Source organism: Oncorhynchus tshawytscha, linkage group LG19 (assembly GCF_018296145.1).
Source record: "Oncorhynchus tshawytscha isolate Ot180627B linkage group LG19, Otsh_v2.0, whole genome shotgun sequence".
Taxonomy (NCBI): domain Eukaryota; kingdom Metazoa; phylum Chordata; class Actinopteri; order Salmoniformes; family Salmonidae; genus Oncorhynchus; species Oncorhynchus tshawytscha.
The window spans coordinates 6405573-6422373 of record NC_056447.1 but is presented as its reverse complement, the minus strand read 5'-3'; the positions used below and the strand labels follow the sequence as shown (position 1 = coordinate 6422373).

General features: G+C 40.6%; 1 protein-coding gene across 1 annotated transcript in view; it reads left to right on the top strand.

Annotated features, from left to right (window-relative positions):
* Positions 1-6778: 6778 nt before the first annotated feature.
* znf609a (zinc finger protein 609a) overlaps positions 6779-16801 on the top strand; it is a 184312-nt gene continuing 174289 nt past the window's right edge. Inside the window, exon 1 of the mRNA XM_024378945.2 lies at positions 6779-7205. The gene's annotated coding sequence lies outside the window, so the exon portion shown is untranslated. The remainder of the gene's footprint in view (positions 7206-16801) is intronic.

The following is a 16801-nucleotide window of genomic DNA, read 5'->3' as shown; positions in this document are numbered from 1 at the left end:
GGCGGATGACTGGCACAATAATGGGCCTCATGAGGGGCTGGCGTGATCACACGTGGTCTGCGGTTGTGAACCCAGTTGGATGTACTGACCCCCTTTTCTAAAATGACATTGGTTGTGGCTTATGGTAGAGAAATTCATTTTAAATTATCTGGCAACAGCTCTGGTGGACATTCCTGTAGTCAGCATGCCAATTGCACGCTCCCTCAAAACTTGAGACATCTGTCACATTGTGTTGTGTAACAAAACTGCACATTTTATAGTGGTAATGATCATGCTGTTTAATCAGCTTCTTGATATGCCACACCTGTCAGGTGGATGTATGATCTTTGCAAAGGAGAAATGCTCACTGAGATGTAAACTAATTTGTGCACAACATTTGAGAGAAGCTTTTTGTGCATCTGGAAAATTTATTTCAGTTCATTTATATTTTTGTTAAGTATGGCTAAATATAGCAACAAAGTTGCTAAATTGTCAACACTGCTAGCTAATGCTAACAACAACATAGTGAATGTTTTGTTGAAGAACCCCGTTCATTGCACGAACTTCTGGGTAAAAGCCAACATCGATCATACAATGGACGAACAGTCTGCTTATTCAAACTGCACAACACAACGAAAAGGTAAGAAAAAATAGGGAAACTGCATTTTGGGGCATGTAAGAGCTTTTACTGGGGGCACGTTGCTTCGTACTGAGAATTGTAATTGTTAACAATGGCTCATTGTTTAAAATGAACTAGGTCGACTACAGGAGCTTGCAGAGGTAAACACGCTACGATGCTTTACTTATGGATGTTTCTACTGTCTTCTCTGGGGTGCCGAAATCAATTCAGAATGATTTGATAGCGTCCATTCCATCATCCATTAAAAATTAGATTAAAAGAGAGGTTGACGCAGCAAATGTTTCTGCATGGCAAATGGATGAAACCACAGACATCATGTATGTGGATGACCAGGGCTTTATTCAGGAACATTCCTTGGGCTTCTTTGAAGTGTCAAGTGGGCGAGATGCGCCGTCTGCATTTGACTTTGTGAATTCTGAGTCGTCTGAGTTTAACTTCATGGAGAAAACTGTTACCGAAACCTTCAGTGGTGTGTGACTCATATTGTCACACCATACCTGTGTTCTTTGTTTGTCTGTTGCCACATTTACGTTTACATTTTGATCATAAAACCTACCGACGTTTGTTTCCCTGCTCCTGCCTGTTTTCCTGGTCCTGTTTTCCAGTCCTCCCCGGTTTTGACCGTTCAGCCTGCACTGACCCTGAGACTGCCTGCTGTTTTGTACCTTACCCCGCCATTCTGGATTACTGATCCTTCTCTGCCCTGAGACTGCCTGCCGTTCAGGACCCTTTACACCCTTCTGGATTACTGACTCCTGCCTGCCTTGACCTGTCATTTGCCTGCCCAGGTGGTTGTTACTTTGACACCGTCTGTATCTGCGTCTTACATAAACGTGATATATACATATATGCCAAGGGAAGCCAATCTTCACAAAACAAAATGTACTAAGAAAAAAAGAAAAAACATATAACAATATATATTTTGTCTCTTTATGTTTCATAATTTTCCTTCAATTCGCACGAGGCACAATTTATTTTCCCTCCCTTGATGACAAATAAATACATAATAGACAATCTGCGTTGAGCTAAACTGAGTGACCTCAACTGTGAATGGTCCTGGTGCAACAACAAAAAAGTGTCAAGGAAGCCCGTTTGGATTTGGCTTCACACCAATCACATAAATAACATAACTTGTGGTTTTACTTAATTCTCCATACTGGCCAATGATTATAACAGCGATTCTGATCCAACCATAAATTCATACATTGTGCCCCTGGCCTGAGAGGATGGAAGTTCAATATGTAGCTAGATGTACTAGGTTAATGTTAAGTAGTTGGTCCGGCACATCGTTGCCCATGAAAGGAAGTTAGGCTTGCGAGCAGGTAGCCTAGGACAACAAAAAGTAAAAGCGTGTACTATATGACAGAGTCACAGACCGTTTCGGCAACATGAAAGAGAGGGGCATGTCATTGACATTTCTCTACAAGTAGGGTGAGTCAACATGTTTGTTCTACTTGCACATGCACACACACACACATACTCCTACACAGGTGATCCGAGTGGCTGCTTTTCTTTAATAAGCTTGTTGATTTATCTGATCCCGTTCTCCCCACCAGATACAATGTGTCACATTCAAGCATCTTAGCCGTTGTGGTCTTGAATCAAGCTCATAGATCTGTCATCCTAATGACTGATTTACAACTGTAAGCAAGGGAAATGTGTGTTCCTGATACAGCCAGTTAATTTAGTGCTGCAGCCCTGTGTGCCTGACAGACAGCCCGGCTTGAAGCCTCCGATCTCTGTTCGCTTACTGTGTAGTCTGCTGTTCAGCACTCAAACCAAGGTAAGAGGAGAGATGGGGGGAGCGAGAGAGAGAGAGAGAGAGAGAGAGAGGAGGGGGAGAGAGAGAGATGGAGAGAGAAAGGCGAGAGAGAAAGGTGTGATGATGAGAGAGAGAGGAGAAAAAAAGGCAGAATGCGAGAGAAAGAAAAAAACTAGCCCTGCCTTCTTCAAAATGGAAGCTGTTCCTGTGTGTGTGGATGAATCGTAAGCCAGCATGAGTGCAGTGTGCACAGAGCGGAGGAGACGATGAGAAGATGGAGTGCCGGCCCTGACTGTGTGAAAATTATCCCATTAATTCAGTTCCGCCTGGCCTCCCTGTGCCCTCTGCCTTGGAGAGCTGCAGAGACGATTCCCCATAGAATTAGGAATTTGAATACTAGAATACACATGAACCTTCTTATAATGGGATAAAGGTCAGCCATTTTGGACAGGGAGTTGGTCAACTATGGTTTGCCAGTGCTGTGAAAAGATATTATGTAATAATAATAATTTATTTTAAGAATGTATCTGCACTGTATGTTTGTTAGCTAGCTAGTCAGACAGTTTAAGAGGAATGAATCCATTGTCATTCATAAAAAAAGGGAAAGTGGTTGCAAACCAGCTTCAATCGCATCTGTCATCTAATAAGTTGTACGTGGTTTTCCAGTCTGGCTTCTGGCCCTTGCACATCACCAAAACAGCTCTGGTTAAAGTTACCAACAACCTACAAGTAGCTGCTTTGTCAGGATCTTCTAGGATTCACCTCCTCTTAGATCTCAGTGCTGCTTTTGACACCGTAAACCACATCATCCTCCTGCTGCGTCTCAGAGAGCACACTGCTGTCTCTGGAACAGCTCTAAACTGGTTCTCCTCCTACCTCTCCAACAGGAAGCAATACATCACTATTGTAGAGTCCAGATCAGAGGAGTCTGCAGTCACATGCGGTGTCCCACAGGGGTCAGTGCTGGGGCCTATACTGTTTTAAACTTGCATGCTTCCTTCTCGGCCAAATCCTCAGAGATTATAACATACATTTCCACTGCTATGCTGACGATACCCATGTCTACATTAACATCAAACTGGACATTATCTCTGCCCTAGCAAAACTCAGTAGCTGTCTGGAGGGCATCGGGGCATGGCTGAATGATAATTCCTCTAGTTGAACAGCAGCAAGACTAATGCTATGTTTCTTGTGACACCCAAGCAGGTAATCAGTGCTGGAAACATCTGCCCTACAATCAACAGCCAGGCCATCCACCTGTCCTGTTTAATCTCCAACCTAGGAGTCAAGTTGGATCCCTCTTTGTCCTTCGATGCCCAAATAAAACAAATATTTAAAACAGAATTTTTCCATCTTAAAAACATTGCCCGGGTCATACCATCACTCTCCCAGCCATATGCAGAGAAACTCATCCACACCCTCATCTTCTCTGGGATTGACTACGGCACTGCCCTGTTTGGGGGCCTCCCAGCCAAATCACTACAGAGGCTCCAACTAATCCAGAGCAGTGCTGCTAGGGTCCTGGCCAGACCACATCACCCCGATCCTGGCCCAGCTCCACTGGCTACCGGTCAACTACAGGATCAACTTCAAAATTCTCATGCTTGTATTTAAAGCCTTGAATGGATTGAGCCCCATCTACATCAGCGACTTAATCTCAATCAGCAAACCACCCCGCACTCTCTGCTCGCCACTCCCTACTGTTCCAAGTCCCCAAGACACATCTCCAAACTATGGGGGACTGAGCCTTCTACCACTCGCCTATAGAATGCTCTTCCTGATCATCTGAGAGCCGCTCCACCACATTGAACTTTTAAAACCGGCCTTAAAATCCACTTCTACAGACTGTAATTTTCGTAGTCCTAGCCCCAATCTAAAATGGATTTAGCACCTAGCCCACTATTGCTATTTTGGTAACCCTTTACTTGACACCCAGTGCCATGACCATGTCATAATATGTCACAACAGCTGACATAACTTGTCATAACGGTCATAATATGGTTATAACACTGTCATGATACATATATTTAGACCTGTTGTGACATATATTGCGTTATTTTATGGCTGGTTATGACACCTACATAACCCCAAAAAAACCTACCGCACAAAGCAAAACATTCCATTACACCATAGCCTATTTGTCAACTATTTGTATGTTAATGTTATATAACATTTTCTGATATTGACCATATTAAATTATCATTGTAATTGTGCACACATTTATGTCAGACATGCACCTACCTCAAATGCTTTGTTTCTTGTAACTGGGTGAATGGAGGAGCAGATTTCAGGTACAGGACAAGACACCCTCTATTTGACTGATGACTGACATAAGGGTAAGTACGTGATAATGACATGGGACAGTCATAATGCTTCAAGACACCCTCTATTTGACTGATGACTGACATAAGGGTAAGTACGTGATAATGACATGGGACAGTCATAATGCTTCAAGACACCCTCTATTTGACTGATGACTGACATAAGGGTAAGTACGTGATAATGACATGGGACAGTCATAATGCTTCAAGACACCCTCTATTTGACTGATGACTGACATAAGGGTAAGTACGTGATAATGACACGGGACAGTCATAATGCTTCAAGACACCCTCTATTTGACTGATGACTGACATAAGGGTAAGTACGTGATAATGATACGGGACAGTCATAATGCTTCAAGACACCCTCCATTTGACTGATGACTGACATAAGGGTAAGTACGTGATAATGACATGAGACAGTCATAATGCTTCAAGACACCCTCTATTTGACTGATGACTGACATAAGGGTAAGTACGTGATAATGACATGGGACAGTCATAATGCTTCAAGACACCCTCTATTTGACTGATGACTGACATAAGGGTAAGTACGTGATAATGACATGGGACAGTCATAATGCTTCAAGACACCCTCTATTTGACTGATGACTGACATAAGGGTAAGTACGTGATAATGACATGGGACAGTCATAATGCTTCTTGAAAGTGTCAAAGTTATTTATGATGAAAACAAACATGACTGTAAAGAATTCCTTTCAACAACACAAAGGACTTAAGAAACTTCTAGGCAGGGAAAAAATACATTTGAATAAATTACGGTTTTGACACTCTTATATAGGTGTCATAACCAGCCATAAAATAACAATATATGTCACAACAGGTGTAAATATATGTGTCATGACAGTGTTATGAGCATATTATGACAGGCTCTGACAAGTTATGTCAGATGTTATGACATGGTTATGATCGTGTCATAACGTGTTATGAAGCTGGGTGTCAAGTCGAGTGTTACCGCTATTTTACATGCCTTGATTCTAAATGTATGTTGTTTTTATTGAATATATATTATTGATTTTTTATCAGTAGAGCTTTGTAATGAAACTGTAAAGAAAAGTGCTGTACAAATGAAATATATTATGATGATTATTATTATTATTATACATTTTTCAAATTACCTGCCAATATGCCAACATTCCATTCAAACAATGCAGTAAATCCACAGCCATACACTGGCTGAAATCAGTTGATGATATGACTTAGACAAGATCTAAATGCAACAAGTACTGATATTGTATCATATAATAAAACTCACAGCTTTCCTAGAAAACCAAAATTGAGACATTTACGGTCTGTTTACATATACGCAACCCTGCACTTTGGCTCAGAACTGGTACACCTTGTATATAGCCAAGTTGTTGTTACTCATTGTGTATTTATTCCTTGTGTTATTATTTTTCTATTATTTCACTTTTTTTCTGTCTCTGCATTGTTGGGAAGGGTCCCTTAATTAATAAGTAAGCATTTCACTGTTAGTCTACACCTGTTGTTATAACGCATGTGACAAATAAAATGTGATTTGATTTGTACTGTTTTTGGTATTTTACACAATCCTTGGTATCCATAGCTGTACTATCAACCCGAGGAAATAAACATAAAGACACAATTGTGTAAAATCTATAAAGTTGAAACAGAATTCTGAATTTTTATTTTTATTTTTTGTGAATTTATTTGAAACAAACTCTGTGGATAATATTGTATAAAGTTATATGAAATCAGATATCAATATTTTTTATGTTATTTCTTGTTATTTGTATTTCAACTAAATATTTAGTAGAGTTGCCTTGTTATCTCATATCAAGCACAACATACACGTGTGCATTTTGACAGCCAAATATTATGTAGCTGTGTCTCTTTTTGCTGCTACGTATTTACCATATATATAACCATATTGTTCCTGTCATGCCAATAATCAAATTATCCTAGGCATCGAGAGTCATTCACCAACATCCCCAATCCCCTTTAAAATCCAGTTCCGGTTCTTCTCAGCTAGTAGTGTACCTCCCCTAGCGGTTCAGTCCACAAAGGCTCTTATTCCTGAATTTGCAAATGACTCGTTCTGCTTGTTGGTTACATTGTATTCGCTCCCCTCAGCATTGAAAGATAAACAGCCATTAAGATATTAGAGATTCAGCGAAATCAAGTCCAGTAATAAAACTGGTGGAAACCACCGGAATATCGGAATTTACAATTCGGACTACAGAAAGGATGTGCTATATTTCCAACCAGGCTTGAAACTTAATTTGAAATGCCCATCGTAACCGGTATATTTCAATGTTTTAACAGGATCTCAACGTGTGTGATGGCTGCAGTCCAGTGAATTGGCATTTCCTTTTCTCTGCTGTTGGGATTTCTTGGGAGCGCGTTGATTGATTTGTCTGTGAATTTTAGCACGTTGGGGGTCATCAAAGTGCTTTTACCTTTACTATCAGGATCTATGGAGTGTACATAAACATTCGTTGGATTGGTGTTGGCAAGTGGGGTAAGTTAACAACATTAAGTTTATACGAGTGTAGGAATGTTTTCGATAACGTTACTTTAGAAACGCGGGACGTAACTAGCGTCCTTAGCTAAATGCTAACCTGGAAAGGGCGCTCTAGCTAGCTAACACTTAGCTTATCTGGCTAACAACTGCTTTCGCGAACCCCTCTTTGTCTGAAGACCCAGGAGGAGCAGCTATTTCAACACAAGCACCAATGAGTTATTCGACTCTTGTCCTAAAATGGTATTAGCTAACGTTAGCCATAGCTAGCAAATTATCCTAAGAAGTGGACATTTAGGAAATGCCCTAATGCAATGTGTGCATTTTAGGGAATAAGGTTTAACCGCCTTCTATTTTCATCTTAGCCATTTAACAAGCCGTTTTAAAGAGTAACGTTAATTGTTAACTTTAGCACCATATATAGCTGATCCTTTCAATTTGCTAGTATGGCTATTCTATGCCAATGCTTGTACACTTGTCCTCTGTTTCCCTAGGAAGTGACTTGATGATATTGCTATCCAACATTAGTTGGCTAACAGGGTGTCTGTCATAAACCAAGCTAGTGTGTGTTTTTAGTAGGTTGGCTCAGCCTTTTGCAAAGAACTTAATGATATGCAGCGTGCGAGAGCATATGTCACAGTATTTGCCTGGACAGCCATGCCATGCCACCTGACGCTAGAAGGGCCAGGGTAAGTGGGTTCCTAGACTACTTAACATGTTCATTTTAGTCGCCTTCAGACTTCTCTATATTTGATTGGATGACTCAAGTCAAGAGGTGTAGTGAAATCGCAATCAACCATCACATTTTATTCAATGCTATATTTTTGTGATAACAATGCAAGGCAATCTGGTTATTGTTACAGTCCTGGCTCTCCCAAGGGAACTAGCTTCCTTGTAAGCAGTGTTTATGGTTGCAGATTTGCTGTCCTGAGTTTGAGCCACACTCATATATGTATTTTGGTGGGGTTAGTGTAACGAAGCTGACATCGATAAGAGTGACCAATGACTGTTTCCCCAATAATATGACTGTTTTTTTTGTGCCATGGCTGCTCGGGTTCGTGGCACTCACTGTCTCTCCTGGATTGTTACAGTATAGCTGTGCGTGGGTAGAATCACTGGGGAAGCCAAGCCAGGGGGAAAAATGCCATATTACAACCTATGTGTTGTGGTAATTGTGTTTGCTCTAGAACCTGTTAGTTCATATGCCTTGCCACTATGATATATAGGCCTAAGGCTGAGACAATAAGAAGACACAGTGGCAGAAAAAATGAAACCACACCTTTATTTCATCAAAAAAACAGAGCAACATCTGTCTGGTTATAAGTCCATAAAATGTTTATATATCTCAGTTATATGACCTCCACAGCATGGTCAAGCAAGTTAATGTTTCAGACATTTTCAGACTCCTTAACAGCTATTGATTTAGAACCACAGTTATAGCAACAAAACAAACAGGAGCTGCCTCCACTATATTCACTAAAAGCTACCAAAAACGATTTAGTCCAATCAAACATAAGCGAAATATGATGTGGCTGTCCATGGTTCTGATTTCTATGTGTGCGTGTTCTCGTTCAAGTAGAAAAAAAAAACATGTAGACCTCTTGTTGAGAAACACCAATGTCATCCTCCTCTCTTTCATGTTGACCTAACACACTTGTAGTTTTTGTTGTCCTAGGCTACCTGGTTAAAATGCTTGCTCGCTAGCCTAACTTCCTGTCATGGTCAATGATGAGCCGGCTAGTCAACATTAGCATACTACATCTAGCTACATGTTGGAGGGGCACAATGTATGAATTTATGGTTGGATCAGAATCACTGTTTGAATCACTCTTTGACCAACACAGAGAATTAAGTAAAACCACAAGTCCAAATCCCCATATCCTCCATGGCTAATTTAGGAAAGGGAACAATTTAACTAGCTAGCTATCCACCGGACACTCACACACTCAATTACACTCACTTACAGTCACGCATACAGAATAGATCTCTCTACTGTCGAGAACTTCCTATAATTCAATATGTTTTTGTGTATCTTGGTCTACATGTTTATCTATGTTTCCAACAAGCAATAGGAAGATGGCAGAACAGGGATGTTGGGGAATAATAACATCTTGTACAGGATCTCGGTTTCATAATCATGTGAAACCTCAATTACTATGGAAATACTTGGTTGTGTTTTTCTATGATAATGATGTTTAATGCAACTATGATGTTGATACAATATGGATTACAATTATCATCCTGAATATTAAGACTTACACCTCCTTCATGTTACACACGGACACTCAACCATGCAAATTGGCTGGGTTCTTATTTATTTGCACATTATAGTCTTGCTCTTATCCAGACACTAAACTTGAACTAAATCACATCCAATATCACACACATCAACCTACTCCGATCTACTACACACATAATATACTGACTCAATTTTCTAACATCTGTGGCATTGGCTCAACAATGTAATGTAATGTAATATATTATAAAAAAATGAAGCAAACTGGATGGAATATGGAGAAAAATACACAAAATTCTTCCTGAATCTTCAAAACAGGAACGCTATCTAAAATCATTTGCAGGAACTCTTTTTATTATTATTTCATAATAATACAAATGATAAAGTTAACAAATCCACAATAAGATTAGTGAGAAGGCCAAATTACAGAGGAATAACTTTGAGGATATTCCTTTCAGTCTGGAAATTCAGTAAGGAAATTCCAATTTTATTAGTCACATACGCCGATTACAACAGTGAAATGCTTACTTACGAGCCCCCAACCAACAATGCAGTTCCAAAAAATATGGACAAGAATAAGAGGAAAGTAATAGGTCATTTAAGAGCAGCAGTAAAACATCAATAGCGAGACTATATACCGGGGGGTACCGGTACAGAGTCAATGTGCAGGAGCACCGGTTAGTTGAGGTGAGATGGGAGCAATGCAAAATAGTTTGGGTAGCCATTTGATTAGATGTTCAGGACTCTTATGCTTTGGGGTTTGAAGCTGTTTAGAAGCCTCTTAGACCTAGACTTGGAGCTCAGGTACCGCTTGCCGTGCGGTAGCAGAGAAAACAGTCTATGACTAGGGTGGCTGGAGTCTAGGACAATTTTTAGGGCCTTCCACTGACACTGCCTGGTATAGAGGTCCTAGATGGCAGGAAGCTTGGCCCCAGTGATGTACTGGGCTGTTCGCGCCACCCTCTGTAGTGCCTTGTGGTTGGAGGCCGAGCAGTTGCCATACCAGGCTGTGATGCCACCAGTCTCTGTGGTGCAGCTGTAGAACTTTTTGAGGATCTGAGGACCCATGACGAATCTTTTCAGTCTCCTGAGGGGGAATAGGTTTTGACGTGCCCTCTTCAAGACTGTCTTGGTGTGCTTGGACCATGTTAGTTTTTTGGTGATATGGAAACCAAGGAACTTGAAGCTCTCAACCTGCTCCACTGCTGCCCCGTCGATGAGAATAGGGGTGTGCTCGGTCCTGTTTTTCTTGTAGTCCACAATCATCTTCTTTGTCTTGATCACGTTGAGTTTGGGTTTGTTGACCTGGCACCACGCGGCCAGGTCTCTGACCTCTTCCCTATAGGCTGTCTCATCGTTGTCAGTGATCAGGCCTACCACTGTTGTGTCATCAGCAAACTTAATGATGGTGTTGGAGTCGTGCATGGCCATGCAGTCATGAGTGAACAGGGAGTGCAGGAGGGGACTGAGCACGCACCCCTGAGGGGCCCCTGTGTTGAGGATCAGCGTGACAGATATGTTGTTACCTACCCTTACGACCTGGGGGCGGCCCATCATGAAGTCCAGGATTCAGTTGCGGAGGGAGGTGTTTGTTCCCAGGGTATTTAGCTTAGTGATGAGCTTTGAGGGCACTATGGTGTTGAACGCTGAGCTGTAATCAATGAATAGCGTTCTCACATAGGTGTTTCTTTTGTCCAGGTGCGAAAGGGCAGTGTGGAGTGCAATAGAGATTGCATTATCTGTGGATCTGTTGGGGCGATATGCAAGTTGGAGTGGGTCTAGGGTTTCTGGGATAATGGTGTTGATGTGAGTCATGACCAGCCTTTTCAAAGCATTTCATGGCTACAGATGTGAGTGCTACTGGTCGGTAGTCATTTAGGCTGGTTACCTTGGTGTCCTTTGACACAGGCACTATGGCGGTCTGCTTATAACATGTTGGTATTACAGACTCGGACAGGGAGAGGTTTAAAATGTCAGTGACACTTGCCAGTTGGTCAGCGCATGATCACTGTACATGTCCTGGTAATCTGTCTGTCCATGCGGCCTTGTGAATGTTGACCTGTTTAAAGGTCTTACTCTCGTCGGCTGCGGAGAGCGTGATCACACAGTCTTCCAGAACAGCTGGTGTTCTCATGCGTGTTTCAGCGTTATTTGCCTCAAAGCGAGCATAGAAATAGTTTAGCTTGTCTGGTAGGCTCGAGTCACTGGTCAGCTCTCGGCTGTGCTTCCCTTTGAAGTCTGTAATAGTTTGCAAGCCCTGCCACATCCGACGAGCATCAGAGCCGGTGTAGTACGATTCAAGCTTTGTCCTGTATTGATGCTTTGCCTGTTTGATGGTTCGTCGGAGGGCATAGCGGGATTTCTTATAAGCTTCTGGGTTAGAGTCCCACTCCTTGAAAGCGGCAGCTCTTGCCTTTAGCTCAGTGTGGATGCTGCCTGTAATCCATGGCTTCTGGTTGGGGTATGTACGTACAGTCACTGTGGGGACGACGTCATCGATGCACTTATTGATGAAGCCAATGACTGATGTAGTGTACTCCTCAATGCAATCTGAGGAATCCCTGAACATATTCCAGTCTGTGCTAGAAAACCAGTCCTGTAGTTTAGCATCTGCTTCATCTGACCACTTATTTATTGATCTAGTCACTGGTACTTCCTGCTTTAATTTTTGCTTGTAAGCTGGAATCCGGAGGATAGAATTATGGTTAGATTTGCCAAATGGAGGGCGAGGGAGAGCTTTGTAAGCGTTTCTGTGGATGGAGTATAGGTGGTCCAGAGTTTTTTTTCCCTCTGGTTGCACATTTAACATGCTGATAGAAAATTGGTAAAACAGATTTAAGTTTCCCTACATTAAAGAAAACGCTGGGTGAGCTTTCTTGTTTGCTTTTCTTGTTTGCTTATGGCGGAATACGACTCATTCAATGCCGTCTTAGTGCCAGCCTCTGACTGGTGGTATGTAAACAGCTACGAAAAATACAGATGTAAACTCTCTAGGTAGATAGTGTGGTCTACAGCTTATCATGAGATACTCTACCTCAGGCGAGCAATTGCTTGAGACTTCCTTAGATATTGTGCACCAGCTGTTATTTACAAAAAATACACATTACTTGTCTTACCAGATGCCCCTGTTCTATCCTGCTGTTAAAGCTTGTAACCAGCCATCTGGATGTTGACAGTGTCGTCATTCAGCCACGACTCCGTGAAGCACAAGATGTTACAGTTTTTAATGTCCCATTGGTAGTTTAATCTTCTGTGTAGCTCATAATGTTATTCTCCAAAGATTGCATGTTTGCTAGCAGAATGGAAGGAAGTGGGGATTTATTCGATCGCCCTCAAATTCTCTGAATGCAGCCTGCCCTTTGGCCACTTTTTCTCTGCCGCCTCTTCACGCAAATCGCAGGGATATGTGTCTGTTCCTGAGAAAGCAGTCTGTCCTTCGCTTCGGGCTTGTTAGAGTCGTGAAAGGGGAAAAAAGGATTCTGCTAGTCCATAGTGAGTAATCGTAGTCCTGATGTCCAGAAGTTATTTTTGGTTATAAGAGACTGTAGCGGCAACATTATGTACAAATTAAGTAAAAAAAAAAAAAAGTTACCAACAATGCAAACAAAAAAAACACAACAGGTTGGGGACACGTAAAACGTCTGCCTTCCTCTTCGGCGCCGTCTTACAATGGCTTGATGGCGTGGAGGTATATCAAGCCTTTTTTGATATACTCAAAGCTCCATTATTAGCTTGAACTACTCCTATAGAAATGGTTGTCTGTCAGGTATTCAGCAGGAAGGTCTTACTTCACTATTATTAAAACAAGACCCGGGTGATAAAGATCCAGTCCATCTAAAAAACTGGAGGCCTGTTATAGATCAATGTTGTGATGTAAAAATGATACTGAAATGAATAGCCCTCAAATGGTTTTACCAGGTATTGTTCATCCTGATAAGACGTGTTTTTTTACATGGACTTTGGAGAAAATATATGACAACTACTAGAAATAATAGACAAACATAAAACATCGAAGAAGCCAGTCTTGGTGTTCATAGCAGATGTTGAAAAGGCCTTTAACCTTTTCAGGCGTAAGTTCAAAATATCTCTACCGGTCGCCCCAGCGTGAGTAGTTTTATGCATGTGATGTCGTAATGCACTCGCTGTTACAAAATGTGATTGTTATGCAACAGGACAGTTAACCCGTGCTGCCTGCTAATTATCTATAGGCTACGTTTCAAGTTGTCAATTTCAAGTTATTTTCTAACAGTTTCAATTTAGGTGTGTTCCTCCCTATTAATTCACATAGAAGTAGCACATTTCACTATTGTGGACTGTTCATGTTTGAAGCTTTACTGAGCCGGACAAACTTCTCTCTTCGAGGAGAGCCCAAGCACTTCCCTAGTGTTTCCGCAGATCAAGTATGCAGACATTTGCACGGTCTTGCACAAACTGACACATTTTCTGGCTGGTGCTTGTATTGCCATCATTGTTGTTTTCCTTACAAATAATAACTGTGTGCTTTCCTATCAAAGTAAGTGCCTTATTTTCTCTATATCGTGTTGTCGTTTCTACTGTAGCATACAGTATGTATGAAGCATAATGTATTTACAGTTTTATTCACGTTTTCATGAACTGGTGACAAATAAGACATTCCGATTATTACAAAGATGGTAATGGACACCTATGATGCAGGTGTAAAATCCTTTTTTGAAGGTTGTACTGATTATGATGAGCTAATGCTAAGCTATTTGCCAACTATGTGTGGTGCTATTATACAATGCGTTCTGTGTGTCACGTAAACATCTGTTAGACCAAAGATGTGATAATGAGGCGTAGGAATGGTTCTCTCTTCTTTCAAATAAACTTCCGGAAGTAATGATCGTAGACGACACACCCCCTTCATCATGCATACTACAAACAGACCAAACTCATCTTGTCTCCTATTATTATCTTTGGTTGACGCAAAAAAACAAACTACCCATTGTTGGATTACTTTCAAATTTTAGAAAGTGTTTGTACTCAATGATTTAGATCACTGTTGAGCTCACCAATGATCTGATGAATTGTAAATAGTAATTTCTATTAGCTAATTCATATTATGGTTTCTGTCAGCCAAGAGTTCTCCAAATATGACCACTTGTGCTATGTTAATCTTTCCACAGTTAGCACTAGGACTAATGTAGACTACATTTTCCAGGTTTGGTTGATTGTGTTATGCTGTCGTTTCTTCTGTGAATAACTTTGTAAGGAATGTGTTTGTGCAAAATGTTTCTGTGAAAAAAGTGTGGTCAGCTCAAATTTAGACTTTTGCTTCAATCGAAACTGGACGTTCTAAATAAGCGTTCTAATCACACCGGTTTGAGCGCACGCTGCAGGGAACGCTGGTGAATGATCACACTTGTTTGTTGGTATGTGTGAAAAGGTTTATAATGTAAGGCTGGGTTTTATTTATAAATGCCTGGATTAAATTTTTTTGGTGAGTCTCTTATTCAATGGGCAAAAGTAATCACAACCCCAGGTGTAAAATAGTAAATAGCGGTTACTTCTCAGAGTTTTGAGCTTGTCAAGAGGGGTCAAAAAAGGGTGTCTGCTGTCACCATATCTATTTGTTATGGCCATAGAAATGATAGTTATTAAAATCAGATTAAATAAAAACATTAGATGATTAGAAATCCAAGGCTTAAAAACAATGGTGTCTATGTTTGCCGATGACTCAAGTTTTATATTAAGCTAGATCCCTGCAATGTCTCATTTGAAGACCTAGATAACTTTTCTGGCCTCTGGACTAAAACCTTATTATGAATTACGTATTGGATCTTCATATTACATATTGGATCTTTAAAATACAACCTTTACATTACCTTGCGGTTTACCTATAAAATGGGCTGACGTCGAAGTAGACATACTTGGTATTAATATCACAAAATATATAAATGAGCTCACCACAGTGAATTTCAGTAAAAAAACTAGTAAAAATAGACAAGATTCTGCAACCATGGAGAGGTAAATACTGGTCTATTTATGGAAACATTACACTGATTAACTCCTGAGTCATATCTCAGTTTACTCTCTTACTAATGGCGCTGCCTACTCCTGATGATTTTGTTTTTTCTAATCATATGAGAGAAATATATTTACATTTATCTGGGATGCTAAACCAGACAAGATAAAGCATGAATATAATAATGAATATGAATTTGGTGGGCTGACATTATTAAACATAAAAGCACTAAATGTCTCTCTAAAAGCTTCACTTATTCAAAAGTTTTACTAGTAGATTACTAAGAAAAACTCAACCCTTGTTTAAAAATGACCTTTGTGCAGATTGCCATTTTCATTTTTGATTAATTGAAAATGAAATCTTGTTCAAAGTATCTATTTTTCAAACAAGCAATGCAGAGCTTATATATACAGGTGTGTGCCTATCCAAATTGTGTCCAATCAATTGAATTTACCACAGGACTCCAAGTTGTAGAAACATCTCAAGGATGGTCAGTGGAAACAGGATACACCTGAGCTCAATTTTAAGTCCATAGCAAAAGGTATCTGTTTTTATTTTTCATACATTTGCAAAAATTTAAAATCTGTTTTTGCTTTTTCATTATGTTGATTTATATATATTTTAGAATAAGGCTGTAATGTAACAAAATGTGGAAAAAGTAAATGGGTCTGGATGGTTGGTGGTTGTAAGCTTGGACCGGTGGCCGAGAGGTCGCTTTAACTTGGTGGGAGATCTGTCTGTGCCCTGGTTGCTCTTGTAGGTCGCTCTGGATCGGAGTGTCTGCTAGATGACTGAATGTAATGTACATGTTGAGTGGCTTTACTGCAGGTAGATTGTATGTAAAAAAAAAAAGAAGCTATCCACCAGAGGACAACCACACAACGGGATGCAATTATGTTTTGATGCGATTGGTGTGAAGCCAAATCCATACTGGCTTCCGTTGACCCTTTTTTATTGGTGCTCTTGGACCATTCGCAGTTGCGCTAACTCAGTTTGGCTAACTCAGTTTAGCTCAATGCTGATTGGCTATTTATTTTTTCTATATTTTTATCAAGGGAGGCCAAATGTTCGCTGTCTTCCTTTTCATTTAATGCTACGGGCGGGCAACAATGTCATACTCTTTTTGATCAGACAGCATGAGATGGATTGACTACATATACAGAGACAAATGTTATCTTTTATTCTTGGTAATTTCTTTTGGGGGAAGCCTGGCTTCCATGAATACACATCACTGAGTATTGTCTACTTGTGGTCTTCTGTAGCTCAGTTGGTAGAGCATGGCGCTTGCAATGCCACAATAGTGGGTTTGATTCCCGGGACCACCTGTATGTAAAATATATGCACACGTAACTGTAAGTCGCTTCGGATAAGTCTTCT